This window comes from Pelodiscus sinensis, chromosome 1 (genome assembly GCF_052426305.1).
Source record: "Pelodiscus sinensis isolate ZL-2025 chromosome 1, ASM5242630v1, whole genome shotgun sequence".
Classification (NCBI taxonomy): Eukaryota; Metazoa; Chordata; order Testudines; family Trionychidae; genus Pelodiscus; species Pelodiscus sinensis.
The window spans coordinates 200,896,001-200,912,244 of record NC_143052.1 but is presented as its reverse complement, the minus strand read 5'-3'; the positions used below and the strand labels follow the sequence as shown (position 1 = coordinate 200,912,244).

General features: G+C 42.1%; 1 long non-coding RNA gene across 7 annotated transcripts in view; it reads left to right on the top strand.

The window, feature by feature from the left end:
• LOC112547560 (uncharacterized) overlaps window positions 1–16,244 on the top strand; it is a 72,562-nt gene that overhangs the window by 31,556 nt on the left and 24,762 nt on the right. For all 7 annotated transcript variants that reach the window (XR_012898415.2, XR_012898400.2, XR_012898392.2 and 4 more), the window contains one exon: window positions 15,177–15,371. This is a non-coding gene — a long non-coding RNA (uncharacterized LOC112547560). The remainder of the gene's footprint in view (window positions 1–15,176; window positions 15,372–16,244) is intronic.

The following is a 16,244-nucleotide window of genomic DNA, read 5'->3' as shown; positions in this document are numbered from 1 at the left end:
CTTGTAAAGGAAAAACTTTCATAGACGTGCAAGGCCAAGAAAAGCACCAAAAGGAGGTGAGATATTTAGAAATGTAGACATCTTCTGTGGTGTATTGACAGGAGGCTTTGCAGCCAGCAAACCAGAATCTTTAGTCAGGTTCTTTGGATATTAATCAGATTCTGAAAATGGAACGTGCCAAGCGCTATGCTACTGTTTAATTGTAACTTTCCTTTAATAAAAAGTTTTTTTTTTTAAGAAAGAAGAAAGAAACATTTCCTTTCATTAGCACGGCTGCTTTTAAGGTCTGCATGTTGCATAGTCCCACAGAGAGTCTGCAGAGAAAGCTGTTGAGTTGTTCCAGAATGGAGCCAGCCTCATTGCCTCTAAAACTCTCCTGTAAATGGTCATCAAGGGAGCTTCCCTCATTGAATGAAAACTTGAATAATACTCAGGGCCACGTAGTGACTTGCCATGTGGCGTTATGCGGTAGGGAGGGGAGGGGCAGAGAGGGTGCATTGAATAGCCATTTCTCCATGTGTGTCCCTGTTCCAGGAGTAGGCGCCTTCCATGCTCGTGTGTTCTGAGAGCACAATGGTTATGCTAGGTGAAGTGAAGTCAAACAGTGGCCTTTCCAAATGAGTCCAGGAGGCATGGGCATGGGTGAGACCAAGTGTACACCACCCAAGGAGGCCGATACAATTGCCAGTCCCCTGGTCCAGGTGTGTGTGTGGGGGGGAGGGGTAGCTCTGTGGTTCCAGAAGAGGTGGGGCCTTGGGCAGAGTTGGGGCTAACTTTCTGCCTGCCAGCCCTTCAGCGCTGACCAGAGCATGGAGCGCAGCGTGCAGGGCTCCAGCGGCAATTTAAAGGGCCCAGGGCAGTTACCTTCTTTGCTCTCCTCATTGGCAGACGTGGCACAACCTTGTCCATACTGAAAACTTCAGCGGGATAGCTGAGTTAGTCTATAACTGGAAAAACTTGAAAAACAACTAATAGACTTGTAGCACCTAAAAGACTAACAAAACTTGTGGGTGGTTTCATGAGCTTTCGTGGGCACAACCCACTTCTTCAGATGACTGGAGTTATTAAAGGTTCAGTTTCAAAATAAATAGGGGTGGGGGGGGGGTTAAGAAGCAGGGACGGAGAAGGGGGATGATCAGAGTATCCATGCTACATGAAGCTGATAGAGAAGTTGCAAATTATAGGCATTATCAACAATCTACAACTTATTCTGGAAAATGACCCCTCACTCTCGCAGCCCTTGGGACAGGCCAATCCTCACCTACAGACAACCCCCTAACCTCAAACAAATTCTTTCCAATAACCATGCAACACACCTCCATCATAATCATCCAGGAACCCACCCTTGCAATCAGCCCGGGTGCCAACTCTGCCTACACAACTACACAAGTGATATCATCACAGGACCCAACCACATCAGCCACTACATCAGAGGCTCATTTAACTGCACATCCAGTAATGGGATCTGTGCCAGCAATGCCCCTCTGCCATGTGTATTGGCCAAACTGGCCAGTCTCTATGGGAAAGAATTAATGGACAAAAATCAGAGATCCGAAAAGGTAACACAGAGAAACCTGTTGAGGAACATATTATCTTGCCCTGGGCACTCATTAATGGATCTCAAAGTCACCGTACTGTTTCAGGCCAATTCTACAAGCCAAATACATAGGGAAGCCTTGGAACTTAACTTAATTTACAGGTTTGATTAGTACAGCAAGGCTACGTCTACACTGGCCCCTTTTCCGGAAGGGGCATGTAAATTTCACTAGTCGTCGTAGGGAAATCCGCGGGGGATTTAAATATCCCCCGCGGCATTTAAATAAAAATGTCCGCCGCTTTTTTCCGGCTTTTAAAAAAGCCGGAAAAGAGCGTCTAGACTGGCCCCGATCCTCCGGAAAAAGTGCCCTTTTCCAGAGGCTCTTATTCCTACTTCAAAGTAGGAATAAGAGCCTCCGGAAAAGGGCACTTTTTCCGGAGGATCGGGGCCAGTCTAGACGCTCTTTTCCGGCTTTTTTAAAAGCCGGAAAAAAGCGGCGGACATTTTTATTTAAATGCCGCGGGGGATATTTAAATCCCCCGCGGATTTCCCTACGACGACTAGTGAAATTTACATGCCCCTTCCGGAAAAGGGGCCAGTGTAGACGTAGCCCATAGGTATGAATAAAGACATTGGCTGGACGGCCCGCTACATTCCACTTCCTAATGACATAAAAAAACAAACAATAGGTACTTAAAAACAATTTGCAACTTCTCTATCAACTTTATGTTGCATGGAGACTCTAATTAACTATTTCCTGCCCCCTTCCTCCTTCCCCCCCTCCCCCACATATAACCCACCCTGCTCATTACTTGGAAAAGGCTCCACCCATACTCTGCTATCTCTTCAGGTGAGGGGAGCCACCATCTTTTCCCTCTCCAGCTAGGCAGAATAAGCAGCTGCCTTACTCATATTTAGCCTCTATGATCCCCCATTTCCTGTCCCCTACTTGGCCTCTATTATGTTCATTTGCCCCCTATATTTCCCTCTCTTTGGCCTAATAGCCTCCACCCCAGTACCTCCTTCCTCTCTGCCATACCACATTCCCTGCGCAGTCCTTCAGCCTGTCTCCATTCCCTGCAGCCACCCCATGCCCCATAGCTTCCCGTCTGGTTTCCTTAAACCTCATTCCCAGTGACCCCATGTCTGGCCCTCCTATGAGTAAGAAGCCACCATATCCCCTGAGAGCAGCCGGGCTTCAACTCCTCTAGAAATAAGGGTGGACATCAGGGTGGCCATCAGGCTGAGGGCAGCCCATCTCTGGCTTCAATCTAATTTATAGTAAAGAGAGATGATGGCTATTTTGGGGTCAGGGCAAAACTTCATTACTACCACATAGTCAATATGAAACATTTTGCTTCTATAGTTTTTCCAAATATTTAATTCCTTTTGCCTTTGCATCGTGGATTTCAGGTAATGGAAATTGGTTGCTTTGCACAGGTAGTAAACCAATGACAGAATCATAGAGTCACAGGAATGTAGGGCTGGAAGGGACCTAAAAAGAGGTCCAGCCCCTTATCATGTCCTGCAGGATGAAACACTCCTAAGCCATCTCTGACAGATGGTTGTCCAACCTGGTCTTTAAAACTTTCAGTGACGGGGATTCCATGACCTCCTTTGGAAGCCTGTTTCAGTCCTTTGCTTCCCTTATAGCTGGAAAGACTTTTTCTAATTTCTAATTTACATCTCGGCTGTGTCTATACTGGGCCACTTATTCCGGAAAATCAGCCGCTTTTCCGGAATAAGCTGTGAGCTGTCTACACTGGCCCTTGAATTTCCGGAAAAGCAACGATGCTCTACTGTACAAAATCAGTCACTATTCCGGAAAAACTATTCTGCTCCCGCTCGGGCATAAGTCCTTATTCCGGAACACTGTTCCGGAAAAGGGCCAGTGTAGACAGCTCAGTAGTCTTTTCCGGAAAAAAAACCCCAATCGCGAAAATGACGATCAGGGCTCTTTTCCGGAAAAGCGCGTCTACATTGGCCACAGATGCTTTTCCGGAAAAAGGGCTTTTCTGGAAAAGCAGCCTGCCAATGTAGACGCTCCTTTTCCAGAAAAACTGAAAACGGAATAGTATTCCGTTTTAAGCAGTTCCAGAAATTCATGCCAGTGTAGACACAGCCCTTCTTTGCTGCAGATTCAGCCCATTATTTCTTTTCCTGCCTACATGGGATGTGTCCCTGACCTCTGTTTGCCAGAAGCTGGAAATGGATGACAGGAGAGGGATCACCTGATAATTGCCTGTTCTGTTTGTTCCCTCTGGGGCACCCGGCACTGGCCACTGTCAGAAAACAGGATACTGGGCTAGATGTCCCCTTGACCCAGCACAGTCATTCTTATGTTCTTATGAGAACAGTTGATCATGGTCCTTTACATAATAGTACTTAACATATTGAAGATTATCCGATCCCCTGCAATCATCTTTTCTCAAGACTAAACATGCCCAGATTTTTAACCTATTATTAAAGGTCAAGTTTTCTAAATCTTTTCACTTTGTTGCTCATCTCTCCACTTGCTCCAATGTGTCCATATCTCTCCGAAATTGTGACACCCAGAATTGGACACAGCATTCCAGCTGAGGCCTCCCCAGTTCTGTCTAGAGATGAAGACAATTACCTCCTGTGTTTGACATTCGACACTGCTAGTAATACACCCCATAATAATAACAGCCTTTTTTTGCAACTGCATGAAAGAGACAAGCTGAGCCTGTGAACTTGGGAAAAGGTGAAAGAAGGGATCAAAGAAATGAAAGCATTTCACTCAATAGCCAAAATACAAATCTGTGGGACTTAAAAGATATTGCATGACATCAATTTCCAATGCCTATTGTCTGAATGAAATTAGTATGGGTGGGACTCCCCGCCCCAACCATTACAAGCAAGAAGAGTAGTGTAGCAAATTAAGAAGTGGCATAATTGAATCACCCCATCACTTGAATGGTTTAAAACTAGACTGGGCAAGGCCCTTGAATGTATTCATAGTAGAGTTGTGCTTCCCTTGCTCATTCCCTGTCTTCGGTGAGGTTAGTTGGGTGGGTAAAGCAAACAGGATTTGATCAGCCGTCCGACATCAGACTAGATGATGTATCTTTTTGTTCTGGGACATCATCGACACGATACTGCACAAGGCAGCCTTCTAGAATATTATTTTAAAAAATAAAAATAGCATTGCTTTAAAATGTGAAGCCGTGTGTGTGTTTGTTACAGAGAGTTTATTTTCTCCTTTTATGAGTAAAACAAAATTCCCATCTGATCAGAGCTTTACATTTTCAGGGGAAGGTATCACCTGTGTCACATTTAGCTGCAGCTGGTTGGAAAGGTGCTGTTTCTATACCCGTACACACCCCACCTTCCCTTCTTCCCTACATAAAAGTGGACAATTAGCTTTTAGTGCACATATATGAAGGGAGATACATGTGTTGGTCTCTGTGTAAGAGCAATAACTCTCTTAAATTGATGTGTCAGCGAACTAAAACTCAATATTTTTTTCACACAGTATATTTTACAGTCAGAGGACCTTCACTAATCGGAATAAAGCAATTTGGCTCCCTGTCATTGCTCACGGAAAACATATGAGCTGGTTGGCATGTATGGCCTCCCAGATTTATCAGTGTCTCCCATCTAGTGCACGGGAGGTTCAGGGCTGCAGCTCCGAGAGGAGTGAATTTTTATGAACGCTTTGTACTGCAACTCTCATGGCTAGATTTATTCCTTATTTTCAGAAACATTTTATTTATTGTCCATAGCCCAGACCCTCTTTAGGTCCAATGGAAGTCATATTTTGCATGTTTGATTTGTTACAGTATGTCACAGTCTGGCAGATGCCACCATTCCCAAAGCTCCCTGTCCATTGTGTGTGTTTCTCCAAAGACATCAGACAAGTATGGTCCTTCTCCCCCTTTGCCATAAGGGGTCTTCATTTTACAACATTGTTTCAGGACACAAGCACAAATCTAGTGCTAAAAAAGGGGGCTTATTGGACCCCAAGCTGAGAACTCATGGCCCAGAGTACCTGGGTCCTTCCTGATACTCCTATGCCACCCCAAACAGCTTGGTGTGGACCCACCTATGCTCCACTCTCAGGTCCATGTCAGCTAGCCCTGTTTAGTTGGTCCTTCCATGATTGCTACCATTGAGTGAGCTGCTTGGATAACTGGAACTGTGAGAAACTTTATGGGGAAAAAGTTCTAGTGGCGACACAGCATTTCCTGCTAAATGCTCAGGTCACACTGAAATTCAACCACCTTTGTGGTGAAACATGGCTTATCAATACATAGTGAAACTGAACAGCTTGGTGGGAAAATGGCATATTTCTTAAGCAGAAAGAAGGTAAGGTACTAAATTTCCATTTAGCTGGGATATCACAGTTATGCTTATGCATACATAAAGTAAAACAGGATATTCCATGACCACAGAAGTGCAGGGCATTGACTTTGTTTAGTCTGGAATTCTCGCTTCCTGTATCCCTAGCACTATGCTGGAGCATCAGTTCAGTTACAGCTCAGAGAAAACAGTGTCATTTGCTGCAGAATTACCATCATTTCCTTTAGGAGGTTGCTCACTCGTCTATTGTCCAGTCTGATGCTGTCCAGTTTGGGATCTCTGGAGCTCACTGCCCCCAGATTATATGATTATTATACGTAGGAATGTGCCTTAAATTCAGGCAAGAGCTCCAGCCATTTCAGGTCTTTGCTTCATTTATTGCAGACCCTTACATTCTTTGCCACATTTAGGCATGCAAAAGGCAAGAATAGAAGCACTTTGAATAAGTCCCAGGGGCTTCAAATTCAGAAAGAGAGAGAGAGAGAGAGAGAGTAGAGTTCTGATTTGTCAGTATGAGAAACTTCAAACTGAATGACCGGGAGTTGACACTCCTTCTATTTATTTATAAAATTTGTAACTGTGGAAATTAGCCTTAGAAGTTATAGAGCCATTACTATTATTTTTATCATCCTAAGACATATCCGGAGACATCCCTAGAGATTCAGACCTATTGTACTTTTCAATAAGCCCATAATTGATTATGCCACGGAGCTTTAATATGGATTGGAGAAATGGAATCCAGAGTAAATACATTCAAAATTTTGCTAGCAAGCGAAATTTAAAACTGGTTTTCTGAACCTACCAGGATTATTCCTCCTTAGCTAATGAGTCAATTAGTGTTAGCCACCCTGAGAGGTGCAATATGTGAGGTAAGTCTAACTCCCTGGGCTTCTCTAAAGAAGTTTATCCAGTATACTGCACCTGTAAAATTGTGAAAATAAAATGAAACTCAAACATGATACATTATAGACCAATAAATAAGCCTGATGCTTGCTTACATCCTTCTTGGTGTTTCCCAATGTAATGTTGCAGTCACCTGTCACGAATACTGTCAGCTGTGAGTTTGTTGAGTCACTGATATATGAGCAAATTATACCATATTTCTGCATATCGCCTAGGACAGATCAAGGAGGTTAGAGTTTGCTTTTGTCAATTTCTGTTGAAAAAAGCTGTCAAAGCTCCAGCTGGCCAGATGATCTTTCATGGGTAGGTGTTTCAATGCACTTACTGAGAAAATTCCAGCAGTGTGTTCATCTTGTCCATTAATGGTCTCTTCTCTCCCTTTCCTTCAAGTGGTCTTCTCCTTTTCCCCCATTTCTGAGTACCCCATATTCTGTGCTTTGATATGCAAAGCAGAGCCCATTGATTGTAAATCAGGTCATGGTTTAAAATGGACTAAATTGAAGACCTGGCAGAAATTAAAGTCCTCTGAGGTGGGTCAGTTGCCATTGAGAGCCATTACAAACAAGCTGCCCAAGTCCTGAATATTGATACAAGCTAATGAAATTCTGCTCAGATACGACAGAATTAGCATTATTTTCAGATCATTTTAAATCCTGGATTTGTTTCTTGACTTCAAAGCTCCAAGGCAAAATTTGCCCATTAGATTCTATACTGAGAATTGAGGAGGGGGAGAGGGCGGATTCAGCTCCCACTATGCATTTACATAAGTAGCTTTCATGAAACCTTGCCATCAGCTAGGTCTTAAAAATGAAAAATATGATGTAGTCCAGTATTTTTAGGGGAGCAAGCTTTTGCAATCATAGCATGCATGTCGGTAGCTTATGAACAATCGCCAGGCACTGAAAAGTTGGGTGCTTCTTTGGAGTTAATTAAATGATTGACTTGTGTCTACTTGGAAGCAATATAGCAAAAACGTGAGTACTCAGAATATGATTGACCTGGTGAAATCCCTAGTTTCACACATTTTTCTAAAACCTGATGGTAGTGCCATTCTGTATTCTGTGCCTCTGCCCAGCCTGAGGCCGCATGCTGAACTGCAGAGATGAGCACCTGCTGTCACACTGGAGACAGCTGAACTAAACTCTTCCAACAATCCAATGTATGAGGGCGACAGTGTTTCATTAACAATGCCTACAATCAAATAGAAGACAACAGGCAACAACCAAGAATGGTGGTGGGACTATAGGAGCTAAAGGAAATTGAAGGAAGAGATTTGTTAACCTAGACCAGCTGTGTGCAGTGCAGATGGATTTGGGGCTGGACTTCTGTTTGGTTGTTTTAAAAAATTGATATAAATAACAAACACAATGCAAATTCCAAGGCTTCGCTCATCTCCTGCTTTTCTCCTCTACTCCACAACTCACCTAAAGTAGGAAATGCATAGTTAATATCATATAAATAACTTTAACTCTATTGGCATCCCTCCCTGACCTTTCACCTGGATCCCCCTGGGTTTTGGCATGTAAGCTATCTCTTTCTCTGGCCCTGAAGAGATTTGTAGCCCTAGATACAATAGCTATGTGTCTATGCAAAGTCTGGCCATATGGCAATGCTTTTCCATTTGAAACCCATGTGTACTTATGAAGAATTGTCCCAAATGGTTACTTCCTTGATTATAAGGCCAGAAGGTACCATTGTGGTCACTGATCTCCAATAGGTTTTAGGATTTCCCTGAATTAATTCATGTTTGCACTACAGTGTATCTCTTGGAAAAACATTCAATTTTTATTTTAAAATTTCTAGTGATGGAGAATCCATTACATCCCTTGGTAAGTTGTTCCAATAGTTAATTACCTTCACAGTTAACAGTTTCCTCCTTCTCATCTGAATTTGCCTAGCTTCAATTTCCAACCATTAGCTCTTGTTATACCATTATCTGCTAGATTGAAGAGCTCTCTTATCAAATTTTGGTCTCTGTGTAGGTACTTAAAGATAGTGATCAGGTCACCTCCTTAGCTTCTCTTTGATAAACTAAATAGACTAAGCTACTAATGTGAGTGCAAAGTATAGAAGTAATAATATAATATCCCTACTCTGACTTGAGATTCTCCTGTTTATACATGCAAGGATTGCATGAGCACCTTTGGCCAAACCTTCATGCTGGGACCTCAAAACAATAAATGTTGAGTACTTTTCTTTTTCCTTCTTGATTTTTCATCCCATAGAATATACTTTCAAGTGTTCTGCTACAAACCTAAGGATTAAAAAGTTATTTTTGAATGAAACTGAGATCCTAAGGTAATCACCTGACTCCAGGAGCTCAGACCTCAAGAGAAAATATTGAATACTGTGACACTCACATGAACTTGTGAAGCCTGCCAACATTGTACCTGATATGTAGCCACTGCCGGTGAACAGATGTAAAAGCCTTTTCTTCTCAGAAAATGTCAGAAAATATAATGTATACAATGTACAAATATATAATGTATAGATTATAAACAGCAAAATAACCCTCTCTCTTCAGGTTATTGTATATGGTCTTAAAAGAGACACTGTAGCTTGCTGTATTATTACAAAGACAAATTAATTTGCCACCATAGCACTTTAAACAATCAATTTATCAGCATGAGTAAGTTAAGTCCAGTTAGCTCACTTCTCAATTTTCAGAGATGCCAGTACATTTGGCATATGTTTGAGTTGTTTGCAGGTTTAGTCTGGCGGGGGAAGGAGGGTTGTTGGTATGAGTGATACAGGGACAGAATTAAGTTCAATTTGTTGTCAAGGCTTCTAATAAAAGTACAATATTGATAAGAATCATATATATAGTAGCTCAGTGTCTGAGAGTCTGTAATGCTGAAATGCTGGCTGTTCCTTCTGGGCGGCCCATGCTGCATGGGGAGTGTGGGGGCCCAAACAGCCGCTGGCGCCACTTGCTCCCCCGCGGCGGCCCAGCTGAGCGGTGCCGAAGTTAGCCGAGCACCACGGCGGGAGGTGAAGGGGGGTGGGGCGGTGACGTGTGGCGTGACAGCAGCTCCACACCCTGCCCCCTGGCCGTGAATGTCACCGCCCTGTCCCCCTTCACCTCCCGCCATGGCGCTCAGCTGACTTCTGCACTGCTCAGCCAGGCTGCCATGTGGGAGGAAGTGGTGCAAGTGACCGTTTGGGCTCCACACCCCTCATGCAGCACGGGGAGTGCGGCGCCCAAACGGCCATTTGGGTTCCTGGTCCCCCAAGTGAGAGGCAGGAGGGGGAGGAGAAGAGAAAGAGAGAGACAGAGAAAGAGGCAGGAGGTGGAGGAGAGCTGAGAGAGAGAGAGGGGGAGGCAGTAGGAGGAGGAGAGAGAGAGACGGAGCAAGAGACCGGAGGCTCAGGAGAGAAGACTGACGTGGAGGAGAGACCTGAAAATCCCTTCTTATGACGGGCTAATTGGCTAGTTCTGTAAGAAATATTGGTATTTCTCTATACTGACATTTAATTATTTAGGAAGTATTAACAATTTTACAAATCCCTGCCATGTAAATATCAGAAAAAAAACTATAATCATTACAATAGTGAGTTTTTGTTTAAAGAAACGTGATATAGTCATCTGATCTCTCTCCCAAACAGTTTTATCATATCACCAAGGGAGCATCGTCACAATATCTGTGACACGTTTTTTTTATGCCGACAGTTTCAAAATCTTAATTGTCCTTAAAAATAAAAACTATCAAGCCAAACAGGGCTTAAAAAAAAAAGCTAAAAAAGTAAAGTAACTTTTCTCAAAAAGATAACAGCTTTTAACTTTGTTTATAGAAAACTTCCTCTTTAGCAGAGTTGGTTGCTGCTTGCAGACTTCCTGTGTGGCCATAGAGCTGTGTGTATTTATGTTCTCTCGGTAGAGGTGAAAAAACAGGAACCCTATATAAAAGTGAAATATCAAAACAAGAAGGATCATCAAGAGGAATTGTGGCCCAGATATATCATGTAATGTTTGCTGGAGCCTACCCCTTTCCCACTTCCCTTTATTTGTACAGGTGTCAGGGAGAGGCTGAACCTCCCAGTACAATTGTCCCCCCTTTCCCTTCCTCTCACTAGTCCCAAATACAAAGTCCAGGCCAAGAACTGATTAAACTATTGCAGTGTAATTGCTCGTGCCGGCTATGATTGTATAATTCGGACCAGGATTGAAAGACAACTTGCACGGTGGTGCTAGGCAGGTTTCATGAATTGTCTCAGTATGGGGGCTAGAAAGCCAGGGAGAACTATTGAGTCTGTCTATGTCTGGCAGCCTCAATAAAGAATTCATTCTATTTTCATTATAGCCAAATTCTATCTTACATTTACTATGAGCAATAAAGAACGAGTATCTTCATCTGTCTCACTCTCTCTAGGGTGTAGACTTTCAGGGATAGATTGTTGTATGTTTTAAAATCTGTGGCTATTTCTACACGACACGCTTCTTGCGCAAGAAGCCTTTTGTGCAAGAGTTTTTGTGCAAAAACTTCTTGCGCAAGACCACGTCCACACCTCAAAGCACATCGCAAAAGTGATGTGCTTTTGAGCAAGAGAGCATCCACACTGAATGGATGCTCTTGTGCAAGAAAGCTCTGATGGCCATTCACAGAATGGTCATGAGAGCACCTGTGCTTTTTCCCATAGGAAGAAACCCCTCTGGACCTTCCACACTTGCCTTTTTGCTTAAGAACACTTGTGCAAAAGGGAGTTATGCCTCATAAAAGAAGGTTTACCTATGGCGGAAAATCTGCCATTATACTCTTGATTTCCTTGTGCAAAAGTGCAGTTGAGGTGTGGATACTCCACGGGTTTTTGCGAAAAGCCAGCAGTTTTTGCACAAAAACCTTGCAGTGTAGATGTAGCCTAAGTCTTTTGTAATTCTGCCTATCACCATACTAAATCAGGGACATAATTTCTTCTTCTCCATTGATTCCAAGTTTTCTACTCTTTGGAAAATGACTGAATTGGAGTAGCTCAAAAAATTGCCATTTTTATGGGAAATTTGACACACAGTTTTCAGTTCCTCAATTTTATATTTGTTTGTTTAATGGAAAAACTTGAAGCATTTCAGTTGTCCAAAGCAGAAAACTTCTACCAAAAATTAGAACTGTTTTTTTTTTCCCCTAGAAAAACTGGCAAAGCTTTGATTGAAATACAATAATTTTCCCTACATATTTTGGAAGAGAGACATTTTCTGTTTGTGGGGAAGGAAGTTGTAGCAGAAAACATTCGACAATCTCTGGAAATAATTCTGTGCTCAGAAAAGGGAAATGAAAATCATTAACTTTCCTCAGAAAGTTTGTGTGTTAGATACTAGGTGTTTCATAAATTATTGTCATGTAGGCCTTGTGGAGATTAGCGTTTTGTCCCCACCCTTTTCTAACTCATGGTTGCAATGGTGGAATCTCAAGTATGGTCCCATTGGTTCAGCATTTTAACCATCATCTAGACCTGCTCTCAGCAGGGGAAGACAGCATGATTATTAAAACACTTTTAATGGCTGCATAGTAGTCCCATGGTTCTCAACTGTGCAAACAAAATTCTCTCTCTCTCTCTCTCTCTCTCTCTGTGTGTGTGTGTGTGTGTGTGTGTGTGTGTGTGTGTGTGTGTGTGTAAAAGAGATTTTTGGAGAAAAGATTAATGTGGAGAGCCCTGAATGAGAACTAAAGCCAAGAAGTCAAAATGCAAAATGAATTTTTGGAAAGTGTGAGCGTTTTTTGTGGCTATCCAGAATCCTTGTCCTGAGGGCTTTTTTGCGAGGAAGAGAATTTGAGAGCTGACACTCAGGAACATAGCAGAGTTGTTCCCCATAAACTAAAAGAGTATTTACATGGCGCATCTAAACCAAAAACTTGCTTCCCTACTCCATGCAGTGATATAGCTCTGCTTGGGAGCAAAGTATTGGGTTTAGAGCCTTTTGCATAGCAATATTATGAGGTAGGGAAAGAGTATTTTGTAAAATGATATTTCCTCGTGTGATGTTTATGGACACTTGCTGTTAGATGTTTGGCTGCATGCGTGTGTTCTCCCTGCGTGCTGCCCCAGCTCTGCACAGACGGACAGCACAGCAGACTTTGGGCAAACCGCCCAATGACTACAGGATCCATTAATGTACAAAGGCACCAAGCGAGGTTTCTTGTCAACAAATCAGGGTAATAGCACCTGTCAGAATCTACAAGGATACTTAAGATATGGATGCCCATGACAATAGACTCAGCTCAGTGAAAGGAGGGACCTTCCATTCCCACCTCAGCTGGACAAAGACACACACTCTCTTCCTACTGTAACACTTACAGAGTTTCAAAGGGGATGGATTGCAGATTCCTGCAGATTCCTTTTCCAGCCTAAATGTGCTGCTGCATGTTACTGAAGTGGGAGATATTTCCCATCTCCTTCTTTTTGCTGAATGAGAGAAAAAGGCAAAATCCCCTCTAGTAAAACAAAAAATGTGAAATAACGGAAAGATTTTCACTTGATGTTATGTTGATTTGAAAACATTGTTCTCATTTAAAGTGTCCCAAAAAGTAGCTGTATTCATTTATAAAGCTATTTAGTATGTCTTTCCCTAGTCTTATTTCACCTTCTTGGTCCCCTGCCCCCCAAAAAACATCAAGTTTACAGAAGGGGAGTGGGTGAATGTCACCTGCCTTCCCCTGCCTCACATAAATCCACAATATTCCAGTTTGGTAACATAATCTGCTCTACCTGTCAGGATTTATGAATCATTAACTTGCAAGTAGACTGAGATGTTGTTTCTAAATACGGCAGTTGCTGCCTATTTTGAGAGACGCTGATGTTAAAGCGGAACCCTAAACATTGTTCCATATGAGCTAAATAGATATGATGCATAGAACAAATGTTATACATTATTTAGGCTGAAAAGCTAAGCAATCTAAAATTAGGACGTGACAGACTTCTAATTGAAAGTGCAGCCTTAATTCCTTCCTCTTGTGCATCCATTTCATAAAGTGAATGAGGCAGAGATCCTGTGGAAAAAAGAGTATGTGATCCTGTATTTGAGACACTACAGTAACGCATGCAGGCAAGGGGGCAGGGTACAGGTTGCATAACCAACCTTATCCAGCATTTCCTACCTTTTGAGTGCTTCACATTGCAACCTAATGTCATTTTAACACAGATTTGAATATAATTTCCTGCTTTACAAGAGGAACAACAAATGTTATTATATACAAATGTATACAAATGTATCAGTAGACAGTGTCCCTTCTAAGATCTTCCATCCATGAACGGAGTGAGTTTTGTCTTGTGCACCAATAATGAGGCCATGTGCGCTCATTTGGATGTGTCCTCCCGTGGCACCCAAGTTATTAACAAATATCTATCTATCTATCTATCTATCTATCTATCTATCTATCTATCTATCTATCTATCTATCTATCTATCTATCTATATTTTAAAATGTTATGGAAGAAACAATACTAAAACAAGGGATAAATAAAGATTCCACCCCCCAAAAAAATATTCTGGTACTTGTCATTCACCAAAATGAGCTAGTTTTAACATTTATTTTTCTGCTTCCACTTTATTAAACAGCACTGTAAGTTTTCCTGTGCTTTTGTGTTCTGCTCATGTTGACACTTTAGCAGAGCTCAGTGGTTACTTATTTATTTATTTTTAATTGGACTATATATGGTCAGGGAGCAAAATCAGTCCCCACAATCTAAGACTGAAAGATGTTTTGAATCTGTTACTGGATAACATTCCCAGGGTTGTATTGAGAGAGATGCCTCGTTCTTTCTATCTAGCATCATTAAAAGTCATCTGAGTGCCAATAAATTAATTGACCCACCTTCTCTCTAATGTAAATGAAAAGTGTGGCAATGGGTTAACTGAACTCATGGGAACCTACTTGCCGGGCCCCCAGGCAACGTAGAAGGGTGAGGCTGTGAGCAGAAGGGACAGAGCACCCAGCCCTCAGTGCTGCCTGGATTGCACTGCATGGCACTCCAGCGGTGATTTACAGAGCCTTGGGTTCCAGCGGCTGCTCCCGTCACAGTAGTAGCAGCAGTGGCTGAGAGCCCCAGCCCTTTTGAATTGTTGGTCTAATACAAGATTTTACCTCACCCGTCTTGTCCTTCTAATATCATAGGACCAACCTCACTACAATAACACTGCATGCTTACTAACTCCATTATCAAAATGTAGGGGAGATTTGGGCTGGTGGGGGTGATATTTGGAAAATGTTGATTTCTTCTTCAAAAAGTAAAATGCCTTTTAGAAACACTGCCATTGTGCTTGAAGGGAATTGTAACTCAGGCTCCTCGGGCTCCTGTTCTTCTCCATGGTCTGGACTCCATGGCCACCTGCGTCTCCAGTAATGAGGCACTACTGCCTTCTCTCTTGCTGACTCACTGCAGTGCCCTTAAAATGTTTTTATGTGTGGTTATTGCCCTGACAGGCTGCCACCATTTTTTTTGAGGAACACACATGAGAAGAAGGACATCATGGTTCTGAAGAATTTACTATGTGATGCTGCCCATCTGAATCTGACGGATCTGTTTGTGTGTGTGTGAGAGAAGTCTTCCTGTCCACTCCATAACAGCCTGCAACTAACATATCTGAGGCTTTCTGCAATTAACTATAGCACGTTTAGGTGAGTGGAGACAATTAAATCTTGAGCTTACAAATGCTTATATGTGGGCATAATTATATTCAACCGAGTACAGTTAAGCAAATGTCTGAGTGTCTGTAGGATCAGTTCCCTGAGTTATAAAGTAAACAGATAAGGGGTGAGATATGAACTACCATCAGGCAAAACCACACTCCGACTTCCTGTATCACCCCTACTGAGACTACAGGAAAGCAAAGATGCAATTGGGAACACTTTGGTATTTTCCCAGGCCAAAAATATTTTTTAAAATAATTTAAGATAAATAATTTAAGAATTTAAGCTGTGAAGATTTATCCAGCCACACCACTGAAAACTTTCCAAATGTTGTACGGTTCACATATAAATACAGTGAATGAACAAATAAACCCTGGGAAGCGAGTAACTTTAACTACAAACATTTTTTTTTTTAATGTTTGACTGTGGAAATTGAGAACTAAGTCTCCACAAACAACCATAATATGCCAGAATGTGCATTCTAGCCTGGAGACTCCAACTGTTGACTGTGCTAAAGTATTTTAAATCTTTTTGTATTTCTTTGTCCCCCCTGACGCATGCGTCAGAACTCCAGAGATTACTATGTCCACAGACAACGCTGAATGTTTCTAAGCACTACAAGGCAGCTTGCAGAGTTTACAAGGCAAGAGCAAATGCTATGTACTACAAAAAGGGAAAGAAAAACCTATGAAATAGTTTTTAGGCCAAGGCATTTTTGAACAGAGTGGTTAAAAAAATAGATAATGTTTTTTTAAAGTGAAAAGTCATTATTCTTTTCTAAAACGTATCATCTCCAAGGCTTCTATGATCCTTAGAAAGGAAAACTTCTGCTCGTTCAGCTCAGCAACCTATACTTCTCAA